Source organism: Ornithodoros turicata, chromosome 10 (genome assembly GCF_037126465.1).
Source record: "Ornithodoros turicata isolate Travis chromosome 10, ASM3712646v1, whole genome shotgun sequence".
NCBI lineage: Eukaryota > Metazoa > Arthropoda > Arachnida > Ixodida > Argasidae > Ornithodoros > Ornithodoros turicata.
In genome coordinates, this window is record NC_088210.1 from 25,282,296 (window position 1) to 25,296,982 (window position 14,687).

Here is a 14,687-nt window from a genome sequence, read left to right on the forward strand (position 1 = left end):
TTAATAAATAAGCGAGACCTTGTTCTGTCAAACTAGTGACATATTTATAAATAGGCTGTCTTCTCTTCGTTCTGAGTGATATTTGTATTTTCCTGGTCATATATTGCATCCTTCTCTTATTCATCGAATGGTTTGTGACATTCGGGTGGTATCTTGTACGGTGCATGTCTTTTCTCTCTTTCTCCCTCCCTCTCTTTGTAATAGATTGTACAGTGTCCTCTCTCCCCTACGTAATGCCACAATTGTGGAACTGAAGGGTTTCCTGTAATAAGTGAAATAAGAACAGATTAGAGAAAGAATATAGATAGAAGCTGATGAAACCTACTTCTGTTCCATATTAGGGTACCGCCCTACCGACGACAAACAGATGAAGGACGAGACCCTCTTTGCGCCTTCGCCAATTACCACAGACAGGTTGGCCGCCACTGGCGACTATATACAGTTCCTCTCGTCCCAGGAAGCGAAGACGGCACGTGACCTCCGATATTGCTCAAGAAGCAAGAAAGGGGTTTTCCCCCCGCACCGTAATTGATTTATCGACCGTACTGCCTTGCTGGCCCCAAATGGGAGAGGATGCCAGCATCTTCCCGGTTGCCCTTTGTCACTTTTACAATTGCTGTCGACAGTGTCGAAGGGAACGAGGTTTCTCGCGCTACTTTGTCTCTCCCATCCACCGACTTCGATATACGAGACCGATTATCGTTTTTCCCTTCACTTTTTCTTCCGGAATAAAACCGCGTCAATTTGTCGTATATTCTGGAAGTACTCGGATATAGTTGATACGCGGAAGGGTTGAACAGCGACAGACTTCTTTGTCTGTGTGTTTGTTTTGCCATCTGTTTAGTTTTGCGTTCTTCCTTTTCTTGTTTTTCTTTTTCATTTCCTATTGTTTTCTTCTTTTTCTTTTCCTTCCCTTTTCTTCCCCCTCCCCCGCCTTTTTTTTTTAATAACAAGCCGACCTCCGTCTGGCTGAACTTTTCGTTGGGATGGGGAGGATGGGACAAGTGTCAGTGTGTTGGCATCAGAGTAGAGGTTCAGTCGCCTGAACTGGCTCCCTAAGAACGGCGCATCTCGGGTGTTGTAGCAGAACTTTGTAATATATTCTTGTTACATTTAGCTACGAAAATAAGTTTTGTCAAACGTATAAGTGTGACCCGAATAAATCGCATATACTAGGGATGGGCCAACCGAATCCTCGAATCCTATAGGCAGGGGTTCGCGATTCGGGTATCCGAACCTCCGGTGCCCAGAACGACGAACCGAATCTTTCGAGTCCACCACCCACGTTTGCGGGTTTCTTTTTTAAATTGGCGCCTCCGGAGTCCTCCGAAACCCTGATTGGCACCAAAAGTATCCTGATTTGAGGAAACTGTCGAAAAAGTACCCATCGGCAGTAATGTCTAAAAACACCCTTCAGCACATCGGGTGTCATAGCTGATAAAAAAAAAAAAACGCAGTAGGCTAGACCCTGAGCGTGTGAGAATGCTGGTGTTTTTGAACAAAAATGTGCATTAATTTACTCGCAGCTGTGTTTTCTTGTTTGTTTGTTTGTTTGTTTGTTTGTTTGTTTACGTTGCTCTGGTTTGACACTTCAGGCAGGAACTGTTATATTACAAGTTTAAAAACGCTTGTCAAGAAGCTTTTGATTGTTTTTAGTTTTATGGAAAGAATTCAGACTCCAGAGTTCATGTACATCCTGCGTAGTCGATGAACACGTTCAATGAATTACATTATTATTATTATTATTACACACAGGGAGAGGGAGAGACAGAGGACACATACCAACCCCCTGTCCTCCACACCTTCATGCTGTCCTCTCTCCATCTGTCCACGTCTGTACGCCACTCCTAATCACAGTTGCTTCGCGTCGCTAACACGGAATTTTAAAAGAAGCGAAAGAAAAAATTGTTAATTTGAATTATCATTTGTAGCCATCCTCCCCTGGCCTCTTAGACCCCGAGCATTGACAAACATGCCCTTCAGGCCACCGCATTGCCACCGCGTATTTACCAAGTCTAAAAGGAACCGCCCTCCGCTTTTGCAGGCTGCTCTGCAAGAGAACGGGGTATGCCCCAGAATATCCCAGAACACAGAAATGTATGAGTGGCATACCAACCAACCAGAACAGATGAAGCAAAAGAAGAAGAGGAAAAGAAATAATAATAATAACAACAATAATAGGTATCTTAAGAGTATAACTTGACAAACGAGTTCACGTTGCCTCCAAAATGTATTTATAAGTTCAGATATTAAGTACTGACTGATCTGGACTTTCAGGCTGTGTAAGGAAAGGGAGAGGGAGCGATATGATTTTTCATTTTCTATTATTGGCAACATTATGACATAGTGACATTATTATTCTTTGGCATGCAATGAACTATCTGGAGAAACAGTTTCAACGCATCTAACGCACATCTTTATGTATGTCGAACCGGGCTCCAGGGTCATTCTTTGCTTGCAGTGCTCGCATCGATAGATATCGTACATAAGCCTAAATAAGCCTAAATACCAAACACCAAATAAAACACCAAACACCAAATAAATAAATAGAAAAAACACTAAATAAAAAGAAAGGAAACTGTTGCTCCTGCACGTGACCGCTTCCTTACAGTCTTTCGCTTCGGTTCAGGCGAAGGTCGATCATCTGCAGCGGTTGATACCTCCTCTGGCCTCCTTGTCAAAGCCCAGCAGGCACTGCTTCGTTAGGCTCCGGTGCCATCTACGGCTCATTTCGCTTTTGCTGTACCGTGCGAGAGTGCATATAGTAGAAAGTGACTTGTGCAGTCCTTATCGATTTCCCCCCATAGAAACGGGAATACGGAATGATTAATGAAGAAGCGAAACTCTGATGATTTCTACGACGGCTTCGAGTGTTCTTTTTTCTTCTCTTATAAAAGCGGGCGCTCGAAAGTAGGTTAGCGAGCGAGTTATCTCAAGTTAGCAGACAAGGCGTGCGTCGCGTGTGACGCTTCAGCGAATCCCTCCTCAGTTTGTAATCGTCAGGGCTGCACTCGACGATATGTCCAACAAAAAAGGGTGACCCAGCAACATGCGGACTATGTTCCTATTCCCCGTTCTGCTATAACTGGGCATACTACTTTCGAACTATTTCCTTTTTGCGTTTCTTTGCTCTGCTATAGTTCCTAATAAACGAGCGGAATACTCTTTTTTTTGTTTTGTGTGTGTGTGTAGTGTGGCCCTTGTTGGTCGTGCGCGGGGACTCTCACTCGATTACACCATTTTCACTCGTTCGTTCTTTAAGCTGTCATCACACCATCACGAATTAGTGATGGTTTGGTGGGGTTAACCACCCTTTAGCAGTAAAAGTGAGTGAGTTGACGCAGCCGATTTCGCACTTGTGGAGTCCAAAATCCAGTCCAATCGAATCCTGATAGCGGATCAAGTAAAACGCGCGTAGAATGCGGGGGGTAAAGTAACTCATGCCTAAAAACTTAAATATTAATTAAATTAATATAAATATATATAATATGAATATTAAATAATAATTAATATAAATTAAATATTCGCGCACTGCATGAGAGATTCAGGGCAGCACACGCGCGGCTACGTTCCTAATAAGGGGACTTTGTGCAGCGGAGGCAGCACCGTCAGCTGCTGCTGAGTAAGGAGTTCGACATTTTCACAATTTAATCTTCCGGCTTCGCCAATTAATTATGAAGAGGCTCCGGGCTCAGGAATCGAGCCCTACTTCGCCTCCCTTGTCTCAGTTGCGAGAAAAATGGTCGGCTCCATTTTATATCGGTGGATAACGACACCCAACGTAAGTTGCCTGAAATATGAACAACGCTGTAGCCAGGTTGCTACCCTGCCGTATAGCAAGGTACGCTGCTACGCGTTGCGCCATAACGCCGGCTTGCAGCTATTATGCCGTAGAACAGGAGCGGTCCAATGAGCGTCAAGTATTTTCTTTACCTATATTTCGTCGCCTAATAGACGCGGGAGTCGGCTGGTGAAGTTATGCAAATGACGTTTCCGTAATTAAGGAGCTGCGTCCACTGATGACCAAACCGAGCTGACGGTTATTAGGAGCCCACGGCTAGGGCACGCCGCATAAATACCGTGGCGCGCGGAAGCAAACCGCGTGCGGCATTCGCATTCCTGCGACAACTGTTGATTTCCAGAGGCGTTTCTTTCGAGAAGAAGCTGAAGTCCGTCTGAGGGCGCCAAGGTGCAACCGCCTTATTTTTTAAAATTCCGCGTTAACGCCGCGAAGCAACTGTGGCTATGAGCGGCGTTACAGACGTGGACAGATGGAGAGAGGACAGCAGGAAGGAGTGGGAGACAGAAGAGTTAGTGTGCGTCCTGGGCCGACTTCGAGGGGAAATGTGCGAACATTCGTCTGCAGAGTCTTCGGAAAACCCAGGGAGAACCTCAGACAGCACAGCCGGCGACATGGATTCGAACCCGTGTCACCTCCCAGTCTCGGCGTGGAAAGCGGCACCGCCTTATTTGGATTCATGCTTGAAGTGTGCGAACGTATACATGAGGGCAACACTATACCCTGGACAATGATGCACTGCAGGGCTTCACCACATAACACGCGCGGTTTTGCGCAATGAAAAACAAGCTTAACGTTAGGTAGCCCATGAATATCTTCCTGAAGGCGACACTGCCAAAGGTCTGAACGTATATTCTGTGATGCAAGGACATTAAGTCAAATATGGTGATGTAGGGAGAAGGTGCGATCAGCCTGCTCTGTAGAGGCGGCTCGGTGAGTGCTATACTTGGTCATTGGGGGCAAACTCCTGACCTGCCACGTTTTCAATTTGAGCCCCAGGCGCGTTGAACTCCACCTTGGACCCTCGCTCTACTATCTGTTTCGCTATTCGATCCCGAGCTGCAGAGAAAGAATGATGTTGCTGCAGGTGTGTCCAAGGCGCTCACATTGGATATGATGAGCGACCTGTATGCAGGCTTTACTCCTGTGTTTACGGACGGCTCATCCACAAAAAGCCAGCTCCGCATGCTCCTATGTTATTCGCTCCGAAGACATAACTGGTATCTCCCGTCTCTCGCATCCGACGTCGTCAACATGTGCTGAGCTGCATGCTTTGCTCTTTGCTACGCGCGAGATTCTGCAGTGTCCGGTTCGACCATGGGTCTTCTACACAGACTCAAAGGCTGCTCTCCAATGCCTCGCAACGATGGGCATTCGCGGTCCTCTAGTGTCCATTGTTGCTGACGTGCTTGGATCCTACAAGGAGCTGCTGGACCTGGGCCACTGCACAGTATTAAAGTGGGTACCTGGTCATGTGGGCATCCCCGGCAATGAAGAGGGTGACCAGGCTGCCCTACGGGGTCATCAGATACCTTCAGCCCACTCTATCGTCTTGCCCAAAGGTGACCGTCGGGCCCTGGTCCGTGCTATCGCTGCAGACAAGACGAGATCATAGTGGCTGCATGACATGACACCCTGTTCTCTGCTCCACGCAGTGGACCCTTCGCTCTCTCTCTCTCTCTCTCTCTCTGTCGCTTCATCGCCTTCCGCGACACTACGCATCTCTTCTTCATCGTATGCGGCTGAATGTTGCATTTACCCCAGTTATGAGACAGCTCCTTGGCCGTGCGCCATCGGACCTTTGTGCATCATGCAATGTGCGTGCTGACCTGCACCACCTACTTATGGACTGGCCTGACTACCAGCGGGAGCGCGAGTTCTTGCAGCACGGGATGCATGCAATCGACCACCGCCCCTTTACCATAGGCAAGGTGCTGAGTCCATGGTCCAGTAGCGTTCATACGCACCAAGGTCTCCGTCACCTTTGGGATTTCCTGTCATCAACAGGCCTCTCCACCCTGCTTTAATTACCCGAATCCTCATCTCCAATATCATCTCTCACTATCTACAAATGGCACTGGGACAGCGCCCAGCCTGCTGGCTGTCATCAACCCCACCTCATCATGTGGGCAAGCTTGCGCTTGTCCCATCCTACAGTTGGCAATATGACTTTGTGTGTGTGTGTGGGGGGGGGGGGGCAAACTCATTTGTTTGTCCATCAGTGTCCTTGGACATTCCCCATACGGATACAAGTCCTCATGGGCTCCCCTCTTTAACCGTGTCATATCATGTCAATGCTAGTACGGTGCGTATTATAACAACTGTAGGATGGGACATGCACAAGCTTGCATGATTGCCCTTCCATCGTTCGTTTTATTTTCTGCGTTCACTTCACAGACATCGGGTCGGAAGACCGCAGCCAACACCACCTAGAAACAAAGCCTGGTGGTGGTGGTGGTGGTGGTGGTGGTGGTGGTGGTGGTGGTCAAAGAACTCGCCATTGTCGGCCTCACAAAGGTGGGCAACGTCACGACTAACGCTCTGGGAGGAATGTGCGTCCTGGGCCGACTTCTAAGGGAACTGTACCGACATGTCTAACAGCCCCGTCTGAGGAGAATCCAGGAATACCCCAGACAGCACAGCCGGCATTCGAACTCGGGTACCCCCCATGCAGTCTCGACGTGACATAGCCAGCACGCTAACCACTGCGATCACTTAAATGACATGCCGTATAGGCCGTTAAGCCAATCACGCCCGTGCTTAGGCGGTCGTAGCTATGGAGACAAGACAAGCCGCTGGGCAGCCACTTGTAGCCACAGAACGCCTATGTCTGAAATCGTCTGCTGCGGTTGACTGAACCCCGATTCGTATAGCGAAGAAGGAGGAGGAATAAAGCAGGCTTTCTTTATCTAGGTGTAGTTGTCACAGCGCCCTAATGCCATCGTCTCCCTTCCGTCTTGTATAACAAGAAGAAGACGATCAAGAAATCACGGAATCAATCTTTTCAATCGTGTCAAGCGCTGCGGCGGCATATTTTCATTTTTTGCGCGGTGTCTCCACGGACCATTCTAACAAAATGGCGGAAGTTGCGGTGCTGCGTTCCGCAGAAAATCGCAACAATCGCCAGGACCGGTATACACAGCTGTAAGTGCTGTCGATCGTAATTCGATACTGGTTTCTGCGTGTAACTTTAAGTGTCGACGTCGTTTATTGAGGGCAAGCGACTTCCGTTCGGCATAGTCAAGTCACTAAACTACTTCCGCCTTCGCATCGGAATGTAAGCTGTGGGGCCCTTGTTTGTGATAGCGCCGTTTTCAGGGCATTTCTAGTTTGTTCAAATATGTCCAGGCAGTTTTTTTATTATTCCGTGTTAGCACCGCGAAGCAACTGTGGTGGCGTACAGCAGGAAAGAGTGGGTGACAGGGGGGGGGGGGGGTAGTATGTATCTTGGGCCGACTTCAGGAGGAACTGTGCCGACATTCGTCTGGAAAGTCTTCGGAAAACCCATGGAAAACCTCAGACAGTACAGCAGGTGGTAGGATTCGAACCCACCCATTTTTATGACAATTAACATAGCTGTATAAATGTCACAAAAAAGCGTGTTCGTCCAGTTTTCGACAAATCAGAGAATGTCATGCATTCGGGATAATGGTTCTCTAGGAGCCTGTTACACGGTGTTGCAATTTGTGTTTTTAAGAGCGCACGTGCCTACAAAAAATGACAGACGTAAATTGTTGTTTTTCTTATTCGGCTACCGTTTCGCTTCTTTCTCTTTAAAAATAAAATAAATTAAAAAGCGTCAGTTGCTGCAGCAAAGAACTAACGCTTTTTGGAACAGGATGCACCAAATGAAAAGATCATACGAGGACATTCGCTTTCGGCATTCATTGTGCGAACGGAGAACTAAAAGTAATCGTTCTCGAATGGAAACATGTGCCTTTATAGAGCGACACCAACGCTTCCCCCTAATGATCCGATTTATAACGTGATTCCTCTCCCAAAGTCACCATTCTAAACGGTCCATTTTCGCGCGCTTCCATCGATTTTTCCGCTCCATTGAAAAACCGAGTGTTGTTTGTGTCGCTGTCTCCCAACTGCTGCAACTCGAACCATCGATTCTTTAGGCACTTGTTTGGCAAACGTAAAAAGAAAGAAAGAAGAGAATGAAAAATCCGAAGGGTAACACCGGACCTTATAACACCGACCGGAAATGAGTTCCTTGGTGTTGGAATGACGTAGGATATGCACGGAACAAATGGGTTATGGCAACACCAGCTAGATATAGAGAAATCATTGCCTCCTCTCCCTCTTTTAATTCAGGGTCAGAATTCGTCCGCTACTGCGATTCACCGTTCTGCGAATTCAAGAATCCGCAAGTGACTGCAGTTCACCTGGAACCTGCAGACCTAAATATTTAGACAAAAAGTGCAAGACGCTTTCCAGAAAATCAGTTTTGAGAAAGATTGAGACCGTTTTGCGCTTTATTTCCAAGTTTTCCCATTTAGTATACGCGCTGACGTTCGATCACAACTCGCAGACGACACTGGTTCTTCTCTATGGCCACGACCGCTGAAAGCACGTTCGTGATTGGCTACGGCCGTTGAAAACACGATCCTAATTGGCTGACACTTAATTGTTACGTCACGTCAGCGAGCGCGCAGGCTTTCTGTATCTATAGGTGGTGTTGGTTATGGTAACACGTGAAGACTGTCACTCGTATAGCTGCATGAATTCGCCGGGGGACGAGTCGATGTAGAGAGTAGCGAGTTTTAGTAATGAGGCTCGTGCACATGACGTCATGCGGAGCCTTTGAGCCACGTGGGATGGGAAAACACGGGGATGCGTCACTGGCGCCATACTGCGGGCCAACTGAGGCAGCAGCGTGCGTTTTTGCAATATCCTCTCCTAATCGCACGCATACCGCAACAACTCAAGGCATTCCCTCCTAACTGTCACTGCGGTGCAGCAATATGTTTTCCAATGTCACGTGACCAAACGTGACGTCACTTCACGAGCCTCATTCGGAAGGTGCTCACAATAGACGACCCTCTGCTTACAAACATTTGACGTCAAGAGAAGACCGGTTCGAGGTTATGTTTTGCTGTGGTGGGCAAGAAGAGGGAAAAGCGCGCCGGCTGATAAGCTGATAAAGCTGATAGTGCCCACCAGCATGCCGCGGCGGCGTTACGTAATCAATACGTAGTGGCGCAGGTCGTCTATAACGGTTCCGAAAACATGATAAACCAGTCGTCCTGTTTCTCTGAAGCAGGTGACATCCCATTAGTAAGCTCGGATTTGATAACTTCCTCGATCGTATCGTTTTCATAGGGTTCTTCGAATGTACTAAAACTCAGTAGTGTTATTAGTGAGAGTATAGACCGTTGATATCGTGGCTTCCGAAGTACCGTATCTAACCCGCACCCTAGGTATCTAACCGCACCGGCAGGTACGGTAGCGTCACGGTCGCGTTATCAGCCGTCTACTATAGTGGGTGTTAGTAGACCACCACCGGTAGCCCGGTAGGCTACAGCGTCTACGGCACCCTATTAGCAGATAAGATTCTGAGTCACACTCCCTGTCATTGGTTCTGGTAGGTACGGTAGCGTCAAGATCACGTTATCAGCGGTCTACTATAGCGAGTGTTAGTAGACCACCACCAGTAGCCCGGTCGGCTACAGCGTCTACCGCACCCTATCAGCAGACAAGATTCTGAGTCACACTCCCTGTCATTGGTTCTGGTAGGTACGGTAGCGTCAAGGTCACGTTATCAGCGGTCTACTATAGTGAGTGTTAGTAGACCACCACTGGTAGCCCCGTAGGATACAGCGTCTACGGCACCCTATTAGCAGACAAGATTCTGAGTCACGCTCCCTGTCATTGGTTCTGGTAGGTACGGTAGCGTCAAGGTCACGTTATCAGCGGTCTACTATAGTGAGTGTTAGTACACCACCACTGGTAGCCCCGTAGGATACAGCGTCTACGGCACCCTATTAGCAGACAAGATTCTGAGTCACGCTCCCTGTCATTGGTTCTGGTAGGTACGGTAGCGTCAAGGTCAAGTTATCAGCGGTCTACTATAGTGAGTGTTAGTAGACCATCACTGGTAGCCCCGTAGGATACAGCGTCTACGGCACCCTATTAGCAGACAAGATTCTGAGTCACGCTCCCTGTCATTGGTTCTGGTAGGTACGGTAGCGTCAAGGTCACGTTATCAGCGGTCTACTATAGTGAGTGTTGGTAGACCACCACCGGTAGCCCGGTAGGCTACAGCGTCTACCGCACTCTATCAGCAGACAAGATTCTCAGTCACGCTCCCTGTCATTGGTTCCGGTAGGGGTAGGTACGGTAGCGTCAAGGTCACGTTATCAGCGGTCTACTATAGCGAGTGTTAGTACACCACCACCGGTAGCCCGGTAGGCTACAGCATCTACCGCACCCTATTAGTAGACAAGATTCTGGGTCACGCTCCCTGTCATTGGTTCCGGTAGGTACGGTAGCGTCAAGGTCACGTTATCAGCGGTCTACCATAGCGAGTGTTAGTAGACCACAGTAGTAGTAGTTACCGCACTCTATCAGCAGATAGCAGATAAGATTCTGAGTCACGCTCTCTGTCACTGGTTCCGGTAGGCAGGGTAAGTTTAGCGGCGACGTTATCAGCGGCCTGCTAACACTAACACTCTCTATTAGTGAGCGTTAGTAGACTTGATAACGCGTCCGAAGTACCATGCCTACCGCACCCAATCAACTGATAAGATTCTGGATCATGCACGCTGCGATCGATTCCAGTAGATAAGGGTTGATTCACGGTGACGTTATCGACGGTCTACTATAACAGTGAGGTTTAGTATACCGTTGATAAGGTTATCGTGCCTATCGGAACCAATCGCAGTGGTGCGTGACTCAGATTCTTATCCACTGATTGGTTCCGGTTGATACGGTTCGACGCAAGCCACGCTATCAACAGTCTGCTAAAAGTCTCTAATACCTTTGTCACACGGGCAGCGCTAACCGCGGTTCGCCGCGGTAACACGACCGGCCGAATGGAAGTTTCGCCGCTAGCCCCGGTTATGGGAAACCGAGCTTGGCAACCTCGGTTTCGCGAGGTAACCGAGGAAATGGGCGGTTGCCTTAACCGTGGTTAGCGCTGCCCGTGTGACATTTCCCGCAAATAATCATGCGCGTACCGCGTATTTAATGATTGTTAAGCTTTCTAATCACCATTAAGCGCTTTTCTTTTCATGATATACACCGTATAATCGAAATATACCTGGCGCTTGTGTTACAATCACGATGGTCATTGCTAACATGTCACAAACTGCCGTCTGGCAACAACAAACCGTGGTTCACGATAACCGCAGTTTGGTCGGGTAACGGCGGTTCAGCGTGTGACAAGGGTGTAACACTCTCTATTAGTGAGTGTCGGTAGACTGTTGCTAACGTGGTTTCTGAAGTGCCGTGTCTATCCGTTATCAACGATGCACTAACACTCTCTATTAGACCCTTGATAACGTCACCGTTAAGTTAATTGCCGTATACCTATACCGGACTCAATAGAGAGTTTTAGTGCATCACTCGGAATCTTATCAGTCGATTGGGTGCGGTATAGACACGAGGAGAGATGCTGCCAGCCACGTTATCAACTGTCTACCAGAGCTCTGCGGTCCACTAAGTACTAACACACTTAGTTATATGGAATGTCCCGCGGTGCGTGATGGTGCGCCTGCACAAGAGTTTTACTAGAGCGGAAGGTGTTCACGATAAGTTCGATAACCGTTCCGAAAACGCGATAAGTCGATCGCGCTATCACGTTGCTGATATTTGATTTGACAGCCTCCTTTGATCGTACTGAAGTCCCCTAACGTATCCCTATTTCTATTTGCCAATCCAATCCAGATGCGCGGAAGTATCTCAAACAGTAGTTATATTGACTCGTCGCTTGAGACTAGCCTGTTTTAGTGGAAACGAAGAGGAATAAAACAGACACCTCCGCAATGGATCCCTTTTTAAACTGACAGGTAATGAGGAAACGAGAGTACAGACAAACTGGAGGCGGCGGACCATAGCACTTTGAGCTATACGTTATCCTCACACCTGGAGACGACGACCGAAAAATGGGATCCACTTTTATCCTTTCCGTATATACGGACTTCTGGGCACTGTCATGAAAGCGAGACGGCCTCAATCACTGCTCTAGATAGACGGGGGAGACAGAAACACTAGTCAATGGAGCGGACTTGGCACCCACCAAGCAGCGCGATGCTGTAGAAGACACAGGTATCGAAGGCATCCGAAGGTAACGGAGTTCTACCTTTCTTTTCGCATGGCCGTGGAAGACATCCCTCCAAAAAAGCAAGGAAATGCCACCCTAGTGGCTCTTTCTCTGGCTGTCACTAAGGCAAAGTTGCACATTAAGAAACCTACGCCGCTTTCTACAAGACAGCGAGACACATGAACAATTCTCGTAGCAGCGCAAGCAGCTTAACAGTATTATTGTCATCTTAATGTTCATGTTCATCATCATCATCATCACTATCACCACATTGCGTAAAGTCATGGTGCTACTCACTAACATCAGCGTGAGACCAACAACAACCACATGCGAGGACACTATACCACAGTGCATATATTTTGGGTACTGTCTAAAACCGACTATGTAGCCTGTTCAAGATAACGCGTAAAACTCAATCAAGAGAAATGTCGCAGTGCCAGTGCATCTATCGTGCACACCTTGTCAATGTGTCACGAAGTATGGCTCGAAGTATAGCCAACTAAAGGAAACGGTGCACGCGTTTCAGTCAGCATTCGATGTCGAGAACACGCTGGGAGAGCAGCCGGAAATGTGCACGGCGAAACAGTTAGAAAGCTTTCGTCTGCGAAGTGTCCGCCCATCCGACAAATTGGAGATGATCTATTGTCTCGATCACTTCGCTCGCTTAGCATGCTTTGACTGTTGGCGGTTCGAAAGCCAGCTGCCAGGATCGCACGCGGTGCAATCAAGCGATCATCTGCGACGACAACAAATGCATGAGCGATGACGAGTGAGAAAATTTGCGACTTAATCAGGGCACTCTGGGTGTTATGAGATGTGAAACGACGAGATGATGGAGATACCGTCCATGGTGTTCTTTGCATCGAAAATCGTGACAGCTAAACGAAGGCATTTGTACAAAGCGACAGAACGTTATTTTGAAAGCAATATGCCCCCCCCCCCCCCCTCCAAGTACGGCATCCCTTCGTTAGCTCAGATGTCTCAGATGAACTCTACAACTACATTTCGGGAAGCGAATTGCTCCTTTTCTTTCTTTCTTTTTCTGCTGCAGAAACCACAATGACAAAACAGACGACTGTGCTGTCGTCTGCTTTAGAAACGGGTGAGAGGCTGATGCGTTGGGAAACGTATCATGGTCTCTGCATCAATGATCAGTAATCTCTAAAATGCTTTTCATTATCCATTCGCGTTGATTGTTCATCGCGGTCTCCCTTGACAACTTTGTCGAACGAAGCCAAACATTTTTCGTATTCATCGACAGCGCGGTGCCTTCGGCGTATGCATAGTAGTTCATAGATGAAGTTCCCTCGTTTGATGCGGTCACACGGACCACAGTGAAAAGAAAAAGAGGAGCGCGAGCCAACATGAACGCATGCGATCCAATAACATGCATAGATGAGTACCTGTTGATCGCCTCCCCACAAGGCAGCACTCTCTGGCCCTCCGTTTGAAGCGGTGGACTGCAGTTGCTGAACCTAGGGCCGACGCCGCCGGATTTTAAACTGGCGTTCATGACGCAGTCCCGGTTACGGATCGATGGTGACTCAAGCTCCGGACAACGTGGCGCCATCTAAGAACCTAGGGGAGGCATTGGGGAAGCTCGTGATAACGGTACCGATATCATTCGGGGGCGGTAGTGGAGTTGCGAGACTTTGGACAGTGTGGTGGATGGGCGGTGTGGTGGATTGTCGGTGCAGTTCGCTGGATCCTGTAGCGTTCGGTGTACACGAAGTAGGTGCAAAAGTCACATTAAAGCCGTACAATTCTTATAAGAGTTTCAAAATTCAGTCTGTAGGCTTCGAAATAAACCAATCAGAACATAATAATAATAATGATGATGATGATGATGATGATAATGACAATGATGATGATTTGTGGCTTTACGTCGCGAAACAACTGTGAAACATTGAAGACTCTACTCGCATTATGTGTATACGTTCACGAACAGGTGACGAAGCGACAGCCCGCACCACACGGAGGACAACTTCCCCGCATCTGTTATCACGTTGCCGTGAAGCCATCCTTACAGGTATACCTACCACACCAGGACCTTTGCAAACAAGTACGAATTCCGGGAAGCAACAGTGGCAAAAGCACGAGACTGTAGAATATATTGCCTTTTCAAAGGTCGCAACACGAACCCTCTTGGTGATAGGCGTCCCGGCAACCCCGCGAGATTGTATGGCCTAGATAGGACGTGCACACAGGGACGTATAGATTCCGACAAAAGTTTCCGGGAAATCAGAGCGACGTATTTCTCGATCGGAGCGACACCCTAGCAGCGAACGGGAGTGTGTACACCTACTGAGGTGTGCACGAAATACCCAGTCACCTGTATGTAAGTCTGTCTGTCCCCCTTCGCTGCAAGGGTATCGCTCCGTTACCCCCCCCCCTGCCTGTCCCCCACTCCTTCCGCTAATAGCCCCATTTGCTTCGCGGCGCTAACACTGAATTTGAAAAAAAAAATCGCTCCGTTGACGACATATATACGCCCACTCCGGAGTTCTCTAAACTTTCGTCGGGATCTGTACCTTTTTCTAGCCAAAATTCTCGGGCCATGGTCGGACCCAGGCGCGGATCTAGGGGGGGTCCAGGGGTCGGGACCTCCCCCTCAATTCC

General features: G+C 48.3%; 2 protein-coding genes across 2 annotated transcripts in view; one reads left to right on the forward strand and one right to left on the reverse strand.

Annotated features, from left to right (window-relative positions):
• LOC135371213 (probable 28S rRNA (cytosine(4447)-C(5))-methyltransferase) overlaps window positions 1–642 on the forward strand; it is a 25,129-nt gene extending 24,487 nt beyond the window's left edge. The window contains exon 20 of the mRNA XM_064605282.1: window positions 342–642. The gene's annotated coding sequence lies outside the window, so the exon portion shown is untranslated. The remainder of the gene's footprint in view (window positions 1–341) is intronic.
• Window positions 1–13,554, reverse strand: part of LOC135371212 (putative uncharacterized protein DDB_G0271606) — a 27,177-nt gene extending 13,623 nt beyond the window's left edge. The window contains exon 1 of the mRNA XM_064605281.1: window positions 13,472–13,554. The gene's annotated coding sequence lies outside the window, so the exon portion shown is untranslated. The remainder of the gene's footprint in view (window positions 1–13,471) is intronic.
• Window positions 13,555–14,687: the final 1,133 nt, after the last annotated feature.